Source organism: Eupeodes corollae, chromosome 1 (assembly GCF_945859685.1).
Source record: "Eupeodes corollae chromosome 1, idEupCoro1.1, whole genome shotgun sequence".
Classification (NCBI taxonomy): domain Eukaryota; kingdom Metazoa; phylum Arthropoda; class Insecta; order Diptera; family Syrphidae; genus Eupeodes; species Eupeodes corollae.
The window spans coordinates 246,275,858-246,299,411 of NC_079147.1; the positions used below are offsets into that span (position 1 = coordinate 246,275,858).

At 34.3% G+C, this 23,554-nt stretch overlaps 1 protein-coding gene and 1 non-coding gene across 9 annotated transcripts in view; one reads left to right on the forward strand and one right to left on the reverse strand.

The window, feature by feature from the left end:
* LOC129941922 (heterogeneous nuclear ribonucleoprotein L) overlaps positions 1-23,554 on the reverse strand; it is a 537,346-nt gene that overhangs the window by 346,424 nt on the left and 167,368 nt on the right. The gene's annotated exons all lie outside the window — the stretch shown is intronic.
* Trnar-acg (transfer RNA arginine (anticodon ACG)) lies at positions 23,218-23,290 on the forward strand. Its single transcript has one exon. It is a non-coding gene; the product is annotated as a tRNA-Arg (tRNA).

Consider the following 23,554-nt stretch of genomic DNA (forward strand, 5'->3'; position numbering starts at 1 on the left):
CCTACACACTAACTCACATATTCCTTTGATTAGGTTTCTATAACAAAGAACAGCGATTCTAAAATGCAAAAAGTTTCAAAAAATGCTGATAAGGCTTAACAGGTCCATTGCAATCGTTATCTTCATATTATATGCTCTTACCGGCGCGGCGCAGTGCGTGACGGACTGAATTTCGGTGTCTCATTTGAAATACTTCCAATTCCGACCTAAAACCTTGCACACATAATCTTGAGTAGTTGACTAATCAATTAAGCAAAAAAGACGATTTTTTAGACCTTTTAAGGGTACTGTCCCTTGAATATAGTCGCCTGTGAAGATGATAAAAATCTGGATAATTTTGATACCTTTCATAAACCAATCAGCGAAGATTCGACGTTACTGGGAGTCAACCCAGATCTTGAGTTTCAAAAACTTTAAAGGACTTGACACTTCATTCAAAATACACAGAACGAAAAAAGTCATCATATTGACTATTTTGGTAGTCAATATGACTATTTGGTAGTCAATTTTCAGCCGTTAACCGCGATAGTTGTCAATTTTGGTATCCGAAATTTGTTTTCACATGTGTGATAAATTTGATTGAAGGAAATTGAAACTACGGTTGTCATCTTGACTAATGTGGTGTAGTCAATACGACAACTGCGGTAGTCAATTTGACAATTTGTTATTAAAACCGTAATCTAATTTGACTACCGGCTAGTCAATATAAAAATTCTCGATAGTCAATTTTGGTAGTCAATACGACAACAAAATTGTCTTATTGACTTCCAAAGCTGTTCTATTGACTACTTTTGTTGTCATATTGACTAGGTACCCAAAATTGACAATCGAAAATTGTTCTATTGACTATCCAGTAGCCAATTTTTTAAAATAAGATTGTTATATTGACTATTTGGTAGTCAATGCGAACATTTCGCCAAATTTCAAGTTGACTATCGACGATTGTTAATGTGATAACTTTTTTTTTCTGTGTACCGGTGTAATATCATTTATGGACTGTCTTATTCTACAAATCTGAAGAGAAATCAACTACTGGCTCTTTTGGGCTGGTTTTTTATCGACACACACAATTTCAAGTCTTGTTTCGTCAATCAGTTTCACTATTCACTGTCAAGAAGTTGCTTCCCAACAACTCACAACTTATTATATTAAGGAACTTTAACTGCAAAATGTTCATTATGTTTGTAGTGCATTTTAACAATTTAATTGTACTGTTGAAGTGTGTATCGTTCAATTTTTAGTAATTTAGCAGTTTTTACTTGTCGAATGTCAAAAGTTGGCATCTTTACAAGTGACAGCTGTCTAAATATTGGGCTATTCAAAATGAAGCCTCTTACTGAAATACCTGTTCTATCAAGTTCAACTTTTAAAGTATTTGACATTAATTTCCATAAATCTGGATAAGATCTTTCTTAATCGTGCGTCATCATCATTTGAGCTTATGGCCCTTTATCAAAATCACTTTCATAATAAAAATAAATGTTCTTTCAAATCTCTATACTTATGGAAAAAGATTAAGTACATATACAAACATGAGTTCTTATGATGCAGTAAATATCAATTGAAATTTATATGTCATTTGAACATAACACACCCCCCTCAAAAAAAAAAGAAATATTGTTAACCGACTTTATAATATTGCCTTCAGTATATAATTCCATATCACCTTGACAAAGTCGATTTTCCTTCCTCCCAAAGTGCACATAAAAATTCAATTTGTTAAAAATACAAAGAACAACACCCTATAATAAGCATAAAGAACACGTTTACAAACAATTTTTCAATTTTTTTTATATATTCTGTCCCAATGCTGTTAGCAGAATTCTCAAACCCTCCTCCTCCCGACAAAAAAAGGCCTATAACATGTATCTGGTTGCCTCAAGGGCAACGTTCAAGTTTTAATGCATTTGTTCCTCACGGGTAGGTACATATCAATTTGTTGGTATTAACAAAAAAAAAACAGAAGATGAAATAGCGAAAAGGGGGTGGAGGGGTGGTTGTTTGGGTGGTGGCATCGGTCTAAAGGAGGTTCAGGTCATGGATTGAGAGTGCGAGGTTCAAAATATTTGGCACATTTTCAAGTCACGCTGAATGTCAAGCAGATTAGCCGACGACTTATCACCCTGAATGAGTCACGAGGGCAATGGGGGCAATGGGGGCAATAACAACAAGCTTATAGACATTTTTGTTGCTATCTTTTATTTCACAGTAGCTCGACTTTTATGCCTCCGTTGATGTTAAGAGAGTTCGTTTTTTTTTTTCATTTTTTAATTTTGTTTAAGGATAACAAGGATAGGATAGGCTCAGAATTTGACCTTCATTCACACTGAAATCAATATTTAGTTCGTTCAAAAATAAATCCATCTAACCTAAGCATGTATGTTTATAGGTTGATATTTGTAGGTGCAGTAGAAGATACGTAGGTAGGTTTATAAAGAGTGAAGATGGAACTTGCAACCATAAGCACGCAGTGCAAATAGACGGCGATGATGATGATGACGTCGACAAAGAAGGTGAAAGGGCAACTTCATACTACGTGAACTGTGTCGGATTTTTGTTTTTTTGTATTCTCTTAAGGATATTTTTTTATTTTGCTCATGTATAAGGAGCAAACTGTCGAAATTGAAAGAGCGAAAAAATGTAGAAAAGAATTTGATATTGAATGCATGGCAGCTTAGCCAAGTAGGTTTTTTTTTCGACATGTTCACATACCAAAAGAAAAAAAGAGATGTGCAAGGATGCATCATGCTATAAGGACTCCCTCTATCTAAAAATATACATATACTTAAACATGTGTGTCTATTCATATGATATTAACTTTAGTTCACGTGCACGTAAGCGTATCAATGACGTTTAACAACTGTTTGGTTTTCAATTCAATAGAAGCATCTCTAGGATTTTTTGATTTGAATAAAACATCTTATTTTATTTAAATTAACTTTTTACATTTTCATTCGTACGAGTATTGCCTTGATTTTCAAATTTGAATTCGAAAAATATGTGCTACTTGCAACATCTATACCGGGATAAGGTACTTCAAAAAAGTGTAATAAAATGCTCTTTAGTTAAGACTTTTTTGCCTAATTGAAGATTAAAACAGTCCTGAACTAATTTTCGCCTTTTTTAGTCATGAAAAAAATCATCACAGTTTAATATTTCAAACATCATTTCGATTTTCAGCAAGGTTCTAGAAATTAAATGAAATCGATTTTAAAATACAAATAAATTGGTATCCAGTTTTAAAATTTGGATCAGTTTCAAAAACTTCCACGATAAATTCAAGTAAATTAAATTTCGATGACTTTTCAAGTAAAAGTTAAATGAGTAATCAGCTGATCCACTTTTGTCTCTTTAAACATCAAACTTCAGGTAGAAAAGTATTCTCGAAAAATGTTACTTTAAGCTTCAAGATAGAACCATAAGCTACCAAATTTAATACCTGTCAAACTAAGAGAACTTGAAGAACACTTAAATCAAAAAGCCTATAAGTTTTTGAAAACAATTTTAAAGGTCATATCGTGAACCAAAAGTTGTTTCCGCAAAATGCAGATCCTAATAACCACTCGTTGTGGTGTTTCCAGCTTGACATTAAAATTCAATAACTAATGAGCTAAATATTTCTAGGAATTTGAGTCTTAAGGTGTACTGTTTGTGGGGGAAGGTATTTTTGAACCAAGCCAAAATTGGAGCAGTAAATTACCACAAAAAGAGCTCTAAATTCAAAATTCGATTCTGGTGTTGTGTTTAATTAATTGGATCGAAAAAATTGGATTTTTATGGAATATTTTTTAAAGAAATGCTTCAAAATAAAGCGAGACTAATCGAGAGTAAGAAAATGTTATTGTACATAAATATCAGTGACTGTTTACTGTCTAACCGATTCATTTCAAAATTTAGCCTCATTAAAAGAAAACTACGTAAAGTAGAATTGATAAAGTTTAATGTTCGATTCGAATACCTCGAAAAAATATGAAGGCATTGACATTAAAATTATATTATTATACATATGTAAAATCTTGTTGAAAACGTAGAATAATAATTCTTAGAACAATTAAATGGGTATTATTTTGTAGAAGAAATAAAAACTTTTAAGAAATTGTGTCTTAAATTGATAATATTTAGTTTTGCTAACTTTAGATTAGTTTAAAAATTCAGCTGACAATTTTTTTAACAAAGCACGAAAACCTTCTGAAAGAACAAGAAATTGATAAGAGACGGTCTTTGACTTAATACAAAACAAAGAAAGATATTGACTTCAAAATTTGTATCTCACACGAAATATTGTTATTGAGTCTTAGGAAACTTTCAGAGTGATAGCCTATACGGACGACGTTGCTATAGCAGTTTCAGGAAAGCATCTTAATATCCTAAAAGAACTCTTACAAAATGCCTTGGACAGACTAATACTTTGGGCTGATCGGTGTGGACTGGGTGTTAACCCACACAAAACCGATCTGGTCTTATTTTCGAGGAGATACAAAATTCCATTTGTCAACCTCCTTATATTAAAGGAATCCAATTAAAATTCTCAGACGAGGCTAAATACCTAAGTCTTGTCTTAGACAAAAAACTAAATTGGAAACGCAACGTACAGGAAAGAGTCGAAAAAGCTACTGTAGCTCTCTTTTTTGTTGCAAAAAAGCTATTGGTAAAAAATGGGGTTTACAACCCAGAATCACGCATTGGCTATACACATCGGTAATCAGACCGATTTTAACGTACGGTGAAGCAGTATGGTGGACTGCTTTAGATAAAGGTATAAACAGGGATAAGTTAAATAAAGTCCAACGTTCAGCCTGCCTATGTATAAGCGGATCCTTGATCTACCTTACACCTCTTGACATATTTAGTAAACAAATAGCTGCAAGCTCTGCTATTCGCCTCAATGCTTCGTCGCAGTGGACTAACAACAACATTGGCCACTCCGTAATTCTAAGGTACTTAGAATCAATTCCAAAGCACACAGACTACACCATCCCCCAACTACAATTCGAGAGGAATTTCCAGATTTCTATACCTACCAGATATTTTTGGGAGGATAGGACATTCTTGGAGGATGAGTCAATCCACTTTTACACAGATGGCTAAAAAACCAAAGAAGGGGTTGGTGGTGGTGTGTACTCTGAACGACTGAAATTAAGTCTCTCATTCCGCCTTACCAATCATTGTAGCGTGTTCCAGGCGGAACTTTTGGCGATTAAGGAAGTCTTGTCTTGGCTGAAAAAAAAACGTGGTATCAACATCTGATATCCGTATTTTCTCAGATAGCCAGGCCGGACTCTGTCTCTACAAACTCTATAACAGTCCATAACTGTCGATAATCTCTAATGGAGATGGCGCAACAGGATAATATTCACATTTGCTGGGTACCGGGCCATAGAGACATTCCAGGTAACTCTAAAGCAACTCGCCAGCAACGGTACAGAACAGCCCATCCTACCACGTTTGGCAAGTACTGGCATACCAACGCTTCTTGCAAACTGCTGCTTATGCAAGACGTTGTGAAGAGGGCAGGTACCAGTTGGAACAACATCAGCACGTGTCAAGTCACAAAAAACATCTGGCCAACACTGGATTTAAAACGTTCAAGGTGCTTGCTCTCTCTAAACAGATCGCATATAAGCTCGATAATAGGTGTCATAACCGGACACTGTCTAATAGGAAAGCACGCCACGAGACTAGGCGTATTCTCAAATGACTTTTGCAGAAGCTGTATGGACGAGGAAGAGGAAGAAACGGTTCTTCATCTTCTCTGCACATGCCCTGCTCTAGCTCGAAAACGCAAAAATTACCTAGGAGAATTCTTTTTTAACGATCTAACCGATCTAAATCATATCGGTATAATCAGCCTCTCACGTTTTGTAAGGGACACTAACTGGTTCCATTGAGCTTAGGAGGAAGCCTCAAGATTCATGTGGTTTCACAATGGGCCATTAAACTGGCCTAAGTGTGTCCGTTTCCATCTTGGACAGCCACTATAACCTAACCTAACCTTAGGAAACTTGATAAAAGGGCACGAATGGGATTTTAGCAGTGGGTAGCACCTTAAAAAATAAGTTCCAAAAATTAATAGCCATTGCAAACTTTTTAAGTATTACAATTTCCAACGATAGCATTAAAAAATGTATTTTTTTAAACCTTCAAACGCATTTATTTAATTTACAACAATTTTTAAGCTGGTTGAAAATTTTGAATATTTTTTGGAAAATATTACTATAGAGTTGTCAAAAAAAACACGTCATCGTAAAAACGCCTAAAAACTGGATTTTTCGAAATCAATTTTAAAAAAAAACGATATTTTGTATAAGATAAAATAAGTATGAAGAGAATATATTTAATTTTTATCCGTATTTTCCATTCAAAATAAATTTTTACCAACTTTTAATTGTGTTTTTGTAGGTTTTTATAGTTTGAAAGATTTTTCTCAAAACCTTAACAGGTGTCAAAAACGTTATTATTCGTCACGTTTAATTATTTTGGCTATAATATAAAAATAAAACAAATACTTAATAATTGAGGTTACAAATATTTTTGTTTAGTTATAAAATTATATTAATTTAGTTTCACTTTACATTTACGATTATAAAATATAATTGAATTAGCTAGTGCTTTTGGTTCCTGAGGGGTCTTTAAATTGCTAAAAACAAATCAAACACTTTCTGCATTTTTCGATGTTATCAACACTAATATTATAAAGAGGAAAGATTTGTACTTTTGTATGTAACGAATAAACTTCAAAAAGTACTGGACCGATTTTAATAACTCTTTTTTCATTAGAAAGCTACATTATCACTGAATAACATATTTAGATTACTATTGTAGATTGTAGATTGAAGATTATTTAGTGGACATTGCTGTTTTGTATCCAGTCAGTGACCTTCAACAACTCAAGGAATTGCCACATACATCGTTATGATCAATTACGAAGTCAACGGAATTTTAAAAATCAGAAAAGAAATCCATCTTCTTCGTTTTTATTAAATAAGAATGACGACATTAAAAAACGAAATTTTTTAATTGTTCACAAAAATCAGGTGAATAACGAATGTGTGTTGACTATAGACCTTTGAATTAAATCATGGTACTAGGTAGTTATCCACTTCCTCTTAAAGATGACTCATTGGAGCGAATAGGAGGTAAAGCATTTTTTAAAACATTAGTCTTAAAAATGTCTAAAAACTCCATTCCATATACAGCATTTGTTACTCCAGATGGGCAGTACGAATATTTGCTAATGCCCTTTGGATTAAAGAATGCCCCTGATGTATTTCAACGGTTCATAAATCATATATTACGAACATTTATAGATGAGGTGGACGTTGTTATCTACATGGACGACATAACAATCCCAACCGAAACTATTAATGAACACATGGACGCACTCAAAAAAGTTCTAAGAAAACTTGCCCAGTTTCGACTTGAACTTAAATTTAAAAAATGCAAATTTTGCTACAATGAAATAGATTTTTTGGGATTTTTTATTAGTCAAATGTCATTCGTCTCAATAACGGACATATTGAAAATATAAAATATCTTGCAAACGGATTATTTTCGTATTTTCGAAGATTTGTTCCATCTTTTCGATTATCGCTAAGCCACTTCAAAACCTTATTAAGCCAGGGACGAAATTTATTTTTGATGATGAATGTCGTCAAACATTTTTAAACTTAAGAGATAAATTAGCATCACCACCAGTTTTGGCATTATATAATCCCCAACGTGAAACAGAACTTGATTGCGATGCAAATTCTGTTGGCTTTGGTGGTATACTTTTACAAAAACAGAACGATAACAAATTTCATCCCATCGCTTATTTTTCTCAACGTACGACAAAGTCTGAATCTAAGTTGTACAGTGTTGATTATCATTAGCGATAATATACTCTTTACGAAAATTCCGTATTTAACTTGAGGGAATTCCATTCAAAATTATAACTGATTGCAACTCCCTTACTCTGACTTTAAATTGAAAAAGCTTAAATGCTGAAAACTTTAATTATGCTATTCAACACCGAAGTGGACTTTTGATGGGTCATGTTGATGCTTTAAGTCGCTATCCTTCTGTTTCGATTGAGTCATTAAAAACAAAAGAGGACATTATTTCGGTTATAAATCCAAAAGATATTGACATGTAGTTACAAATTACTCAAAACAGAGACGGAGATATTTCGAAAATACGCGAACGTTTAGAAAAGAATTATAGAATATATCAACATCTACAAAAAACTTCGCAAAACCATGTCTGTAACTATTGTAAATACGTCGCTATAACTTCTTTGTTAACATTTAATAAATTGATTGAAATGCCGGTCAAAATCAGACTGTGTTATCCATACCAATTATAAATTTTTATCCAAATAAATAATTTAATATTCAAGACTGACTCAATACCTGATGATTACTTTTTCAATTATTGAAATCGGACATTTTACATTTTTAACACATTTGTATGCTTCACTATAAAGGTTTTTTTCAGAGCTACTTAGTTTTAGAATTGGGAATCACACTTTTTCAAAATATTTGTCGACGTTCTTTTCGGAATTATTATTATTATTAGTTTATTCTTAATTTCTCCGGTTTAAAATAAATATCCTTCATAGCAAGAAATTTCCATTGGCTCTGTTCGAAAGCGATATTGTCACCCAGAAACGACTCAGGAAATGAGGTAAACAAAATTGTTATTGAAAAATTACCAGATGATTTTAAATGTTACAAATCTGTTGACACCGTGTGCAACATCGAATATACAGGAATTTTAAAATTCCCACAATCCTGCTGGCTTGCCACCGCATGAACTAAAATTGAAAATAGGTACGCCTGTTATTCTTTTAAGAAATTTAAGCCCTCCCAATTTGTGTAATGATATACAAGACTATTGATCAAAGAATTAAGAGATAATGTGATTGTAGCAACTATCATTACGGGTCCCGCGGCCAGTCAGCTCACACATGTTACGCGGATCCCGATGATACCAACTGATTGCCCCATATATTTTAAAAGGTAACAGTTCCATTTAAAAATATCATTTGCTATAACAATAAATAAATCCCAGGGACAAACTTTTTCCATACTTTCGACTTAAGGAAAGAGTACTTTCTCGAGTAGGATCACCTGAAAATCAATACGTTTTGTTGCCATCTGCAAATACCACAGCCAATGTAATGTACAGGGAGGCTTTAAGATAAGCATACAATTTTTTTATAATTTAGTGATTCATGGCCGTTTTAATTAGCATCCTTATAACTTAAAAATCTGTATCTATTTATGTCTACCCATGCGAAGCTGGGACGGGCCGCTAGTTATCTATAAAACAACATTTATTTGAAGTCGATATTGCTATTGAGACTTGAGATATAGAAGACAAAAAATGGTATCCTGAACGTACGATACGAACGGGCATACACACGCGCAAGTAGACACTTCTCTAAAAAATTGTGATTTAGATTCTAAGGACCTTGAAAACTTAAGAAATGTCAATGTTTCTATTCCGACACATCGGACCGATTACAATAACTTTCCATAGGAAGTTAAACAACGTTGCTCAGCAGAAATCACTTAACAATCGTAGGATTGAATCAAATTAAATTGAGGTCATTGTTAAAATAACAATCGATTTTCTTTAAACTTTACCCATCAAAAGTTCGATTAGATTTTAAAATTGAAGCAGTAAGGTCAAGAATCAAGAATCACTATAGCTACTTCCTTCTCAAAAGATAACAAAAATCACGTACGTAACTCAACATATTTAACCTTCATTTACAAAATGTTACACCAACTTATTAAACTAACATTTCCACTCCTTTTATTTCTACAACATTTTGTTAGAAAAACATTATTTTTTTTTCTCAATTTCTATTGACCATGGATAATGTTTTGAAATTTGATCCAAACTAAAGCACAAAAGAAACTTTGTTAACGAAAAAGAACTCCATTCACCTCCAGGTCACACCCAATGAGGTATAAAAATAAGACCAAAACATCACAACAACAACAACAAAAGAAAGAAAAAGAAACCTGCTCGCTCACTATGTAACTAACTAACTCTCTTTTCAGATCTCATTTCGTATTCATAACAAATAATTCGAAATCCTGTTCCTGTCTGCAAATAATACATACATATATACGAAAATCATGAAAAGCAAACAAAGAGGTCTGTTGGTAACCCTCCCTTTCCAAGACCACATCTCCAACTCTCTTAACACCAAGAAAATAAAAATAACACATAACCCACCCAGATGTGAATAAGTTTTTGTATATGTATCTCTAAGTACACACAACACATATTATTCCAAAAAACATCATCACATTCAAAAAAGGAGATCCCAAATGCACACTTCCAACCGCCCAAAGGGACAACTCTGGGTGCCCATACGAATTGTATATGTTTTAGGGACATTGCTCTGCATATTCATTTCACATTTCAAAACGTACAAACAAAATATTTAAGTAATAACATTTGTGGAACGGAATACAGAGCAAAAAGGTAGCAGTGGATGAATGCAACAAAAACAGAAACAACAAGTCCGAGACATCACTTCACCTGGATTTTCCTTTTGTCTTGTTCCCTCTTTTTCTCTTAATTTCTACAATCGTCGTATCCACTTTCCATAATCCAGTTTACCAAAAACGGCACCGTGAGTATAATGTGCAACTACGACAAGAACCGTTCCACCATCAGAGCACCACCTTCGAAAGACCGGTAGTGGTTGCGACTTGACTTGGCTTGGATCGGTGCTCATTGTTCCATTGCTTGCAGCGCTTCATTCGTCGAGGAGCAAAATGTTATTCGTAACGAACGTACCCTACCCTCCTTCCATCACCATTAGGTACACTGAAAAACGTAACTTTTTAAGTGTTTTACCTGAAAACGCGATAAACCGGTTAATTCGTTCATAGCGACTTCACCTCCACCCAAACCCCAAGACCCCTCAAGTATCGTTATCGTAATCAAGTCGAATGCTCCACTGTCATCGGTATGAATACATTCAAGAAACGACGACGACATCGAGACGCGACAGAGGAATATATGAAAAAAGGTAAAACCTTCCTACCAACCTTCCTGCACTTCATACACACACAACCTACAGCTATACAAGAACGTAACGTCGTGGTTCTGTAAGTTGCAGCAAAATGTATCTGGAAGATTATGAAAGTTATCGCTCTCTGTGTCGCTGTTCCTATACATAAATGTAACTACCTATAACCGCCTTTGGGCCAAAATCGAGTTTCTGGTTATTTCCGCCTTGGGGGGATAACTTAGTTTTGGAATAATTTTTTTTCTCCTTCCAATCTCAAAGATATACACACAAATTTTGTGTTTCCTCTCAAATTTGGAGCAATTCTCATTTTTATTTTTATCTGTTTTGTGTTTTTTGTTGTTAACTTTAGAGGTACACCTTTTAAGTTCGAGACCGGTTAGAATAACAACAGCCAGAGCCAAAAACTTATAAAGTTCCAAGTCCAATTTGGGATTCTAACTACTTTGAGTTCACAGAGAGAAAGAGAGATAGAAAATGAGATCTGGAGGAATAATTGAATATTGAAATGCACAGCTAGCCCGAGGGAGCAGCATACTCATTCCTCCAAGATACCTCCTGAAGTTGTATGTTACATAATATGAGGTCCATGATGGGAATGACTCGACAACACGACGACGCACGACGCCTCGACGACATAAAGAGACAGTAAAATGAACAAGCGAATGACAATGATGGTAATTGTTGCATAAAATATACAAAGTTGGAAAATGTAGTTTTTCTTTTCTATGCTTTTTTTGAAAAACTTGTTTTTCTCTAATTTTTATTGCACGGAGCGCGCGTGCTTTTGGTGTGAAATTATAATTTATATTCAAGGAAAAAACTCATTTGGGGGTTTTTCAAAATAAATTGAATGCGGAAAAACTATAAGGAAAAAACAAGAAAAAGGAAGCACACTCAAACAAGTTAAGGAAGCTAGTAGGTATACACAAGGTTCATTGGTAGGAGATTTTGTCATCTTAAGAGGAAAAAAAGAAAAACCAAAAAACAATTAGCGTTAATAATGAATTTGTAATGATGATAATTTTTTGGAGTTTGGAGTTATTATCTAAGTAACACTTTTTGTGATCTTTTTATAAAACTGTTGGCAGTGCTTCTAAGTTCAAAAAAGCTTTTAATCTGCATATCTGTTTTCTGTTTTAAAAGCCTTCAAGCTTTCTATAGGAATCAAACAAGAATTGAAATCTTTAACATTTCAAAATTTTGTGCAAAATTTTGGAAGTTTAGCTGAAATCAGTTTTCTTGGGATCTCATAAACTTTTGAAAACTTTTAACCGAATACTTTTCTTTAACTTAAGAGTGCCAAGAGTGCGGCTTATTTCTTCTTTTAAGAAGCTTGTATTTTGTTTCTTTTTTTTAAATTGATGTAAATTTGTCTGATGTTCAAATGGAAGACATGTGCATTCAAGAGGACACAAGCGTCCACAGGTTTTTCTCAAAACCCACCTCTGTCTATCAACTCCTACTCTCACCTCCCAGTGGTGAACATCGGGTGCATAGTACATCAACTGGAGATTGGGTTTCAACCCCAGTGGAAAGTTGTTGGGGCAGCAAACGAGAGAGGTGGGGAGATGTGTTTCCACTAAGGCACCTCTCCTTATCCAGACGGCAGCGGAGGAATTCCCGAGATGGAATCAACGGTGGTGTCTACAGTTCCAGTAAGGTTGAACTACTTAGTGAACACCTTATAGGGCTTCTTCGACTTATTCGCAGCCTAGGCCTATAAGGAGCGGTTTTATCCGGCTCCCCATCCTTGGAGTTATACTTAGGATCTGGCCCTCCAGAATGGGGGTTGTGCTGTTGGGGTGACTTCCTGGCCACGTAAAAGCTTTCATAGTTGCGAAGCACGTACAAGACTCGGATACGGACGGATTTACTATTGACAACCAACGCAAACGAATAAAGGACAACGAACTTCGGATATGCACGTGGAATGTTATGCTCCACGTGCGGCCGAAGAATTAGCGGAGGCCCTAGACCGCTTTAAAGCAGATGTCACCGTCATCCAGGAAATACGATGGGATGGGCGGGGCAAAAAGAGGATGAAAAACTGCGATATTTATTATGGTGGCTGCTACCACAAAAACCAACAGCACTTATTTGGATGCGGCTTCGTCATTGGAGCCAGACTTAGGAAAGAAGTCTTGAGCTATAGGTGCATCAATGAGCGCCTCATGACCATTTACATCAAGGCTAAATTTGGCGACATTAGCCTGATATGCGCGCACACCCCCACAGCAGAGAAGGATGACAACACCAAATATATGTTCTTTGAGCTCTTAGGCATATGAGCAGTGTCCTAGCTCCGATATTAAAATTGTCTACCAAAGCAAGGTAAACCACTAACAAAAGTGAGGGCTTACAGACCAATATAACAAATATGGTAAAAGTTTTTGAAAAACTGCTTGTGAAGAGACTTAGCAAAATCATAGAAGAAAGTAGGTTAATCCCAAACCATCAGTTTGGGATTAACCTTCTGGATTAAACGATAGACCAAGTTCTCAAACTAGCCGTTCGGATTCGGCCTAAAATTGTAGGTCCCTTCCATTCCTGATAACAGTACTCGCACACAGGAATGGTTGAGAGTTGTAAGTCACTACACTCTGGTTCACAACGGACTGTTGCGCTAAACCATTTGATTTTTTGAAGTTCATAGAATATCGGATGTAGTAGAAAAAGCATTAGAAGAAAAACAAGTATGTTCAGCTATTTTCTTAGATGTTGCTCAAATTTTTGACAAGGTTTGGCATGAGGGACTTAAGTACAAACTGCAAAGTGATCTTCCCACGCAGTACTTTGAAATATTAATATCGTACATCTCAGACCGATTGTTTAGAGTAAGGTACGATCAAGAATATTCGGAATTGAAGAAAATAGAAGCCGGTGTACCACAAGGAAGTGTCATAGGTCCTACCCTGTATTTACTATACACAAAGGATATTCCAGTTGGTAATCACACCATAATTGCTACTTTTGCAGATGATACCGCAATTTTGGTACCCGACAAATGTGTCTTTAAGGCAGCAGTAAAACTACAAAATGCCGTCGAAATAGTGAGAGCTTGGACCGAAAAATGGCGCATCAAACTCAATGAAACAAAATCTTCACATACAAACTTTACAAATAAAAAGGTAAACAATATTCTAATATTCATTAATAATCAAGCTGTACGTTACGCCAATACGGCCAAATACCTTCGAATGACTTGAAATATAGAAAAATGTACTGGATACTTGGTAACAACTCTGATTTATCAATCCAAAACAAAATAATGCTGTATAATCAAGTACTAAAGCCTGTTTGGCCCTATGGAAATACCGAAATCATCCAAAAATTCTAAAACAAAGTCCTTCGTGGAATAGTAAATGCACCTTGGTACATAAGAAATACCGATCTACACGTGACTTACAAACAGAAATGGTTACAGAAGTTGTTAAAAAATACGCTGTATCGCACAACCAGAGACTGCAAAGTAATACTAATTCCGAAATGGAGTCCGTCTTGAATTTAAGAAACCATGTTCGGAGATTAAGAAGAACCAAGCCTCAAAAACTTATGGTGTAAAAAAAACATGGGAAAGTATTAAAAGTTTAGACTTCCCCTAAAGTGATTGTACAAAGTTAAAAAAGAAAAATCTGTCGTCGATTTTTCAAGATTGGTCCTGATGAAGAAAATAAAAATGAATTTATTAAAAAATGCTACTAAAATTGATACAAATTGGTTTTTGACTTTAAATGTCTGAAGAAAAACCAAACTTAATTTATCATATGCAAAATATTGTTTCTGACTTTAAGTTTAATCTTAAGAAAAATTCAACTGACAACTTCTTTTAAAAAATTCGAACACTTACAAAAACAACAAAAAACTAATACGAAAAGTTTTTCCAATCGAGTTTTATGAGAACAAAGAAAGATATTGACTTCAAATTTGATAGTAGTATTTTCACCTTAGAGAAATAAACCCTAGCTTCTTTATAAACAACACTTGGTTAGGAAGAAGTTGCAGTTAAAGAACTTTGTACTTGAAAGAACGGTCAAAGCATTCAAAATGATTTTTCAGCGTAACTTTTGTTTTCTTCATAATATTTTGAGTAAAACAATGTTTTTTTAAAAACTGACACATTCAAAAACTAAGCTTCGAGTTTTTTCCAAACCATATTATCGAAAACTATTCATTGCAAGGAACTGCAAACCTATACAGCTAGTTGGTATTTCAATCAACAAAATAAAAATAATAAATAAAAACCACTAATATATATTTACTTTATTTAATTGCTTCCATTTCACTTGAAGTGTTTTTGAAAAGTATTCGAAGTTATGAAGTCGAGCGAATGGTAGAACCCTGAAAACAATTTCACTCTATTTTGAAACTAGATTTTGATTTCATTTCACTCGATTTTGGGAACCTATCTGATACTTTTAAATCTAGAGCTATTTGGTAAATCACCAAAAACATATATTTGTCTTAAAAACTGGTGTATTGTATAAGTCAATAAAGCGCATTATCTGCCAGAAAAAAGCCATTGCCCGTGAATGTGTTCCAGAGAATTCGAAGCAGTCAATTTTGTATAGCTTACCAGAACTTTAAGATTTGGTCATTCCAATTTAAAGTTTATTAAACGTTACTCCCAAATTTTTCGCCGAATCAACGAAACCAATCGCTGTATTGTTCAGATAAATTGTCGGAAAATAAAAAGTGTCAATATTGATTCTGGAAACTACTAAGCAATTCGATTTTTTATGATTCAAACAAAGGTCGTTTTTACGGGACCAGACAACTATTTTATCCAAATCCTCATTTACTTCGTATGCGCCATTCTCCAGCATTCCAAGTGAAAAACTATTATATAATTGTACATCATCCGCATACATGTGCAAGGAGGAGTTCAGCGAACTGGAAGGTAGATCATTTATATACATTGAAAACAACAGAGGGCCCAAAATAGAGCCCTGAGGAAAACCTCTACACAAAGGTAGAAATGAAGACATCGAGTCGTTAGCATACACTGCCTGGGACCTATCAGTTGAATAAGAAAGAATGAGTTTTGCTGATTTTTAAGCTTTTTATAAAGTGTGATACGATTGACGGTGTCGAATACCTTAGAGAAATCTTATAAAGTTAGAATGGTAACCTTATTATCATCGACAGCCACTCTTATGTTTTCCACAATCTCAATTAAGGCTGTGGTACAACTATGCTTAGGTCTAAAACCTGATTGATTGATGCATACAATTCCATTGGCACTAAGAAAACCCCTTATTTGTATATTCATTAGTCTTTCCAAAGCCTTGGAAAGGAACGGTAGAATAGATATTGGTCGGAAATCATCACATTCACGATTTTAAGGAATAGGTATAACCTTGGCTTGTTTCCAAGCCGCGGGAAATGTACTGGTCATAAGAATAGAAGTTTTTCTTTAGCTGTCTATACACTTCAACAGTTCTAATATCTTAGAAGTTCAAGGTTAACGACGTAAGTTCAATAAATCAGCTATGAAGCAATTGGAAATTGGATATAATTTTCATCGACAAAATTATCTCCAACGTGAGGCACATTTCAGGTGAATTGGTAAAAAAAAGAATGATGTTGTCGAATTCATAGGAAAATATTTTCTTAAGACCGTTGTCTTCTACTCTATCCCTTAGTTCTCCTTAATTAGATGATATATGGTAAGCCAGCAATAAAATGAGGTTTCCACAATATGGTTGGTTTACCTAACACATTTTGCATATCTTTCAAGAAATCAATATCATCTCTTGAAGACGTTATAAACATATGTATGTGAATTGGCAACTTTTAAGACTTTTTCTGAGGATATTTTTCTAAAGTCGCAGGACGTTTAGATAAAAAGCAAAGCCAACAATAACCACAACATCTTGTTTGGAAATAAACCTGATTAACCAAAGAGTCATAGAAGGAAGGAAGGACATTTAGGACTCAGAGCAACCGAGGATAACGTTTGAAAGATGATATATGGCATTAAATCTTCTTTACTTCTCATCAAACATAAAACAGAATTTAACTGAGATCTAACACGAAATTGTATTTATTATAATTTCGATAAAGGAAGTATCTACTTTTAAATCGGAAATAAAAAAAAAACAGAATCATAAAAATTATTTTAACACAATAAACTCAGTAATTGAAAGCTGCAATAACATAAGAACATTTCTGAATTATCCTTTCCTAAGCTATTTCAGAAAATTAAAAAAAAGTTTCTAATTCCCAATTGTTTTTCTTTGAATTTCCTTCTTAAAGCAATTTTAATATTTGTTTGTATTTCTTGAACAAATCAAAATCCATTTTATAATCCTCAAGTGGTCAAATGTCTGTTTTTTAATTCATTCAACAAATGAAAAAAGAAAACAAAGAATATTTCAAAAATATAAAAATTTGTAAACGTAAAAGTCCCTCAAAGGGATGTCCTGCGCTTAAATCAACAACAAAAACCAAACACAACCATGAATAAACAATTCTTTGATATTCAAGAAAACTAAATTAAAATATCAACTCAACAATCTTCTCGACCAAATATCATCCGGGATTGGTCTATATTTCCAAAAAGGAAATTTCAACAAATAAAAATATCTAAAATATTCGCTTTTCCACCTTTTTTCCTTCTACCGCCCACTGCACTTCAATATTAAGTAAATCAAAAGAAAGTATAAAAAATCACAAGAATATCCTTTCTACGTGAGTAAAGTTGAAGGCAACAAAAAAAAAAAAAAAAAAGAAACAACCCACTAAGGACTTTGTTTTTTAATGGCCTAATATTTTGTTACGATCCTTCTTCGACCAAGTTTTTATCGAGGCAGCCACTCAAGAGTCGTACTTCATAAGGATGCCTCAGCATATCCTTTAGGCGTATATTGTATACATATCAAATGAATTTCTTTTATTTTGTTCAACTCGTGGGTAGAAGAGGGGGGGGGGGGGGTAGTGTACGTACCTATACCACCTACCCATGAATGAACAAATTTATTTCCTCTCTGTCATATAACTATATTGCTGCTCAATGAATGGACATCTTTCAGTTTTGTGTCCTGCAGCTCAGAACTCGCTGAGCACCAACAAACAAAAAAGGACAAATTTATTATTTTCTTATTTTTCTTTATTTGAAATTGGTCCAAGTTGGGTGTTATTGTTGATGCGATGATCAGCAAAGTGTACATAGAGGTTCGGATAGGGGCTACATAAATGCAAATATAGTACCTAGAGCTCCTTCGGAATATATATAAGCCAAGAAAAGAAGGCGATTTTATCTATATTCTTTTTCTCTCTATATCTGTCGGGGTCTATTATAAGTGCGGTATATTATGCAAGACAATGTCCTTAAGTGACTCACAAGCAAACAATAGTATCCAGCCTGAGTTTCAATTTTAATGCTCTTCCTTGAGGGAAATATAATTGCCACTGCCACACATGTGTACCATCTCACACTCATAGAGCAACCCCATAGAGCCCATAAGCAACATCCACAATAAGAGGTAACATGAGTTCAATGGCGAAAAAATGGAAACGATATTATTTTTGTACATCCTTTTCAGCTTGGAGCATTCGATATAGAAACTATATAGGAAGACAAAAGAAGGAAGAGAAAAAGAAAAGGAGAAGTAGACACAAAAAAACTTATTTTATTCTTTAAGAGAGTCCTTATCGTAAATATTTATCCATCAAAATGGCTGCAGGGTCGATAGCAATCTTTATGAGTATCAGAAGTGGAATTATATCATTATATTGGTGTTATTTTTTCTTTTGTCTTTTTCCTTTCTCTTTGCATCTTGATGTGATGCAAAAAGGAGAGATCATAATCCTTCTTATGCCGATGATGATGATGATAATGATGATTATAGTCATATAGGTACCTATCCCTACCTATAACCCACTTCGAAAAGGACCACTCTCTGGCTTATGAGAGTTAAGCAGACTAAAAGAAGCTAAATATATATTTAAATGAAAGACTTTAAGATGTGAGGATTATTGTATCGAGTATCTATGTAATCCCAAAGGATACAATTTGCATGACCTCGAACAAAAGGACGTAGGTAGATATGTAGATACAATTTTTCCTTCTTCGGTGTGTGTGTGTTAGTGTGGTGTGATGTTGATTCGAAGAATTTATTTTTGCACTTCCCAACAACTCCTTAAATGAACATCAATGATCACTTTTTTGTGTTGTATCCATCTCGAAAATCCTCCCATCATTTCAATCAATATACATGCAAAGGATCCATCCACCTACAGAGAAGAGAAGAAAAATGTAACCATTACCACAAAATAATCAAGAATTCAGGACACGATTCGAGACTCCTGCAGGATGTGGTAATGGCGGTAGATGTCTCGCTTAACGGTAAATTTATTCATTATCATTGAATATATATTTATATGTATATATCCTTCTTTGGTCCGTTCGTTTTTTGTTTTTTGTTTTGCTGACTTGCTTCACTCTTGGGCTAAAGGACAAGAGAGTAGGCGGAAGATACACTTTACTTTGACATTGGTTAATCGAGAAGAGATTTCAATTGAAATTACATATATACAGATGTACTTTTGTACATCAAGGGTCTCCCGATAAAAAGACAGAGGAAGAGATGATGATGATGATGATAACCACAAAATAAAAGCATTTTATTTTTTGGTTCTTCGACAGAAATCGAATTAAATTGAAAATGTGTCGCTGCTGCGATCCTGCTTCGGGTTGGTGTGGCGTATACTTGTTTTTTTTTCTGAGTTGTGCTTAAAAGTTAAATAACCAAATACGCCGCCCTTATATGGAGGAAGTGGTGGTTTAAGAAATTTAACACACACACAAAAAAAGAGAAAAAATTAATTAAAACAACACCAAAGAAATTCTGTCAATGATGGACAGAGACAGGAAGGGGGAGGAGAAAAAATCCATTAGTCAGTTTGAGGTTTTAATTGATTGAGCCTCGAGATGATGGTTGGTTGGTCGTTGGTTGGTTGGTCTTGGTAACCGTTAAAATGTTTTAAGGTTATTTTAAACGGTTCTTTTGAAAAAACCCAAAGCATGATGGGGGTTTTCTTTGAATATATTTTAATTGGAAAGAGGTTTTAGATTGTGACAATTTTTTGGTTTGTGAACACTTGAAATGTTTGAAACACATGAGTGAGGGTTAGCATCAAAAAAATTGGTTTTGAGTTCAAAGAAGTGGATTGTAATTTAAAGCTGTTTTATAAACTATTTTGTTGATATTTGCTTGGATAAGGCCAAGGGTGACATTATTAATAGATAAACTTGGAAGGTTAAAAGTCTTTGCTAGCTCTGGGCTTTTAAAGCATCAAACCAAATATTTTGTAAAGTTTTTGGAAAACTATTAGGTCAAGTGAGCATATGCGCAGCAAATTTTCCATCAGCATAAGCAAAATAATTTTAATATAGGAGAAGACTGGAAACTTCATCTGATATATTAGGTTAGGTTAGGTTAAAGAAGTGGCTGTCCATGATGGAAACGGACACGCTTAGGCCAGTTTAATGGCATTGTGATACCACATGAATCTTGAGGTTTCCTCCTAAGCTCAATGGAACCAGTTTGAGTCCCTTACGAAACGCGAGAGGCTGAAAATGCTGATATAATTTAGATCTCTAGCGTTTTGCATTAGCAACAGTTTACAAGTAGCGATTGGTATGCCAGTATGTGCCAAATTACCTGGAATGTCTCTATGGCCCGGCACCCAGAAAAGGTGAATATTAAACTGCTGTGAGATTATCGATAGTTATGGACTGTTATAGAGTTTGTAGAGTCAGAGATCAGGGAACACGCTAAACGCGATGTTTTGTAGGCGAAATGATAGACTTAATTTCAGTCGTTCAGAGTACACACCTCCATCAACCCCTTCTTTAGTTTTCGAACCATCTGCATAAAAATGGATTGAACCATCTTCCAGGAATGTGCTAATCCTCCTGAAATCTGAAAGATTTTGTCGAATTGCAGCTGGGATATGGTTAAGCCAGTGTGCTTTGGAATTGATTCTAAATACCTAAGAATTACGGAGTGGCCAATGTTGTCGTTAGTCCACTGCTACGAAGGTTTGAGGCGAATACCAGAGCTTGCAGATATGTATTTGCTGAATAAGTTAAGAGGTGTAAAGTAAAGCAAGGTGTCCAGTGCCGCAGATGGGGTCGCGCGAAGAGATTATACATAGGAAACCACAATTGTGGGCCTCAGAGCTTGACTCGATCAGAAGAGAATGCAGGAATCTCTTTAACCGAGTCATAGCCGCAAGACTAGCCATTCACTGGGACTCTTACAAAGAATCCCTAAGAATTTAAAAGAAGGCACAAAGGAAGTCTAAGCGGCCTTCCTGGCGATCCTTCGGTGGCACGATAGAAGAAACTTCTAAAGACTCTAGGTTACGGAACTAACCCAGCGATGCCAAGCTGCTTGAAAAATGCAGACTTACACACTTTCCTGGTAGTTCTCTTACCGAAACTGGCAACAATTATATACGTTTAAGTCCCAAGACAATGAATCCACAAGGTCTTATCACAAGGCACGAGCTACAATGGGTTCTCAACAGCTTCAAACTATTTAAATCTGCAGGACTAGATGGAATAATACCAGCCGAGCTACAAAAAACTTCTGACATAATTGCACCAATCCTTGAGGGAATTTTTACCATCTGTCTTTACTTGGTCCATATTCCCTCGGCATAGAGAGAAGATAAAGTTGTTTTTATACCCAAAGCAGTAAAATTCTCGCAAGTTAATCTTAAAGGTCTACGACCTATAAGTCTATCATCATTCCTTTTTAAAACATTGGAAAGATTGATTAATATCCATTTAAGGATATATGTTGATACAAGACATCTGTCTACGCTTAACATGCCTACTGTTAAGGTAAATCTGTGGAAACAGCGTATACTCATTGATGACTTGATTCATCAAATGCAATGCTTAAATCAGTAAAGATGCAGTCAACTTGAGTGTTTTTCGAATGCATCCAAATCTGTAATATATAAGTAATTGAAGATTCACTATAGGATGAAAATTCGTAACACATTTTTTTAGAACTGGAGTTAGGTAAAAATATTTCCAAATATCTGGGAACTAAGAACATTTAAGAGACTCGTTGAAAAAAAGAAACAATGGATAGGAAACATAAGACACACATTTTTTCAACATAAATGATGGTATTATAGCTGAAACAATAGATAAGCTTTAAAACATTGTCACATATAGAGGTGTCAGAAATTGAAAACATTTTTGATGAAAACTGACTGTATTCTTGTGTGATAAAAGAAATATTAGAAGAGGTGTTTGCAGAAGACAAACCGTCAAACGCAGTCTTGAAATAATCTGCGAACGTGTTTGAAATTGACTTTAGAAGAGTTCTTTAAGAATTTTGAAGGCCATACTAGTTGAATTTTTGTAAAAATTTACATTAACTATAAATGTATTTCGCAAAATTTGGAAACATTCTTTTATAGTGGTCCCATTGTTTCGCCACTTTTTTTAACAATTTCTTTTCTAATATCTTATTTTTTTGTTTCAGTATAATTTTATTTTTTTGGAAACATTGAAAAACGTGTGGCTGAAAATTCTTACTTAAAACCTAGTTGCCATAAAAACAGTAGAAATTTAACTTTTTGGAATCAAACTAATATACATACACTATCATTTTTAAATGCTTAACATCTTTTAAGTATCATTTTTCTACCACTTAATTTATGTTGGAATTTACAATTATTCTTTAAAATATGAAGCCATCGCTTTGCTATAGCCGCAAATATTTAAGACTTTAAAAGTTAAGTTACAGAACACCACCTTAAATATTAAGACTATCTATTATACATTATTAACCATGAACTTATAACAACAATATCATTAAATTTCATGGCCCACTAACTTTTTTGTTGTCTTATTCACAATATGTGCTCCAATCTCCATTTATAGATATATATTACCTATACCTCAACATTTCATATACAAAACTATAGAAGACAAAAAAAACTGATTGAATCAACAAAAGCAGACGTTTTTATTTTCCACTTCATTACTTCAACTTAAAATACACATCTTCTATTAATAATATATTCATTAAAGTAGTCTCTATAAATAGTACCAAACCTATCTACATAAACAAAAATAGACCTTGTATGAATACCTATCTAACTAAAAGCGAATAATGTTACATAAATAGTTTGACCATAAAAAATCACATGGTCTTGTGGCGCAATGGATAACGCGTCTGACTACGGATCAGAAGATTCCAGGTTCGACTCCTGGCAAGATCGAGGTACTTTTTTTCCTCTCAGATTCAATTTTTGTTCATCTATAAAAATTATTTGATTTGTCATTTGATAATATACAACCGTTTAGAATACAAATACTTTGGCGTTGAAGAGGTGAAAAAAATATTGGCGTAAAGGTTTTTTTTAAAGTCGGATGAAATTAGTTTGGGTTTCTATGAATATTTTTTATTGATAAACTGGCTAAAGTAATTTTTTGTAACTTTTATTTTATGATAATTATTTTACTCTATCTGTTAAAGGTGTGAA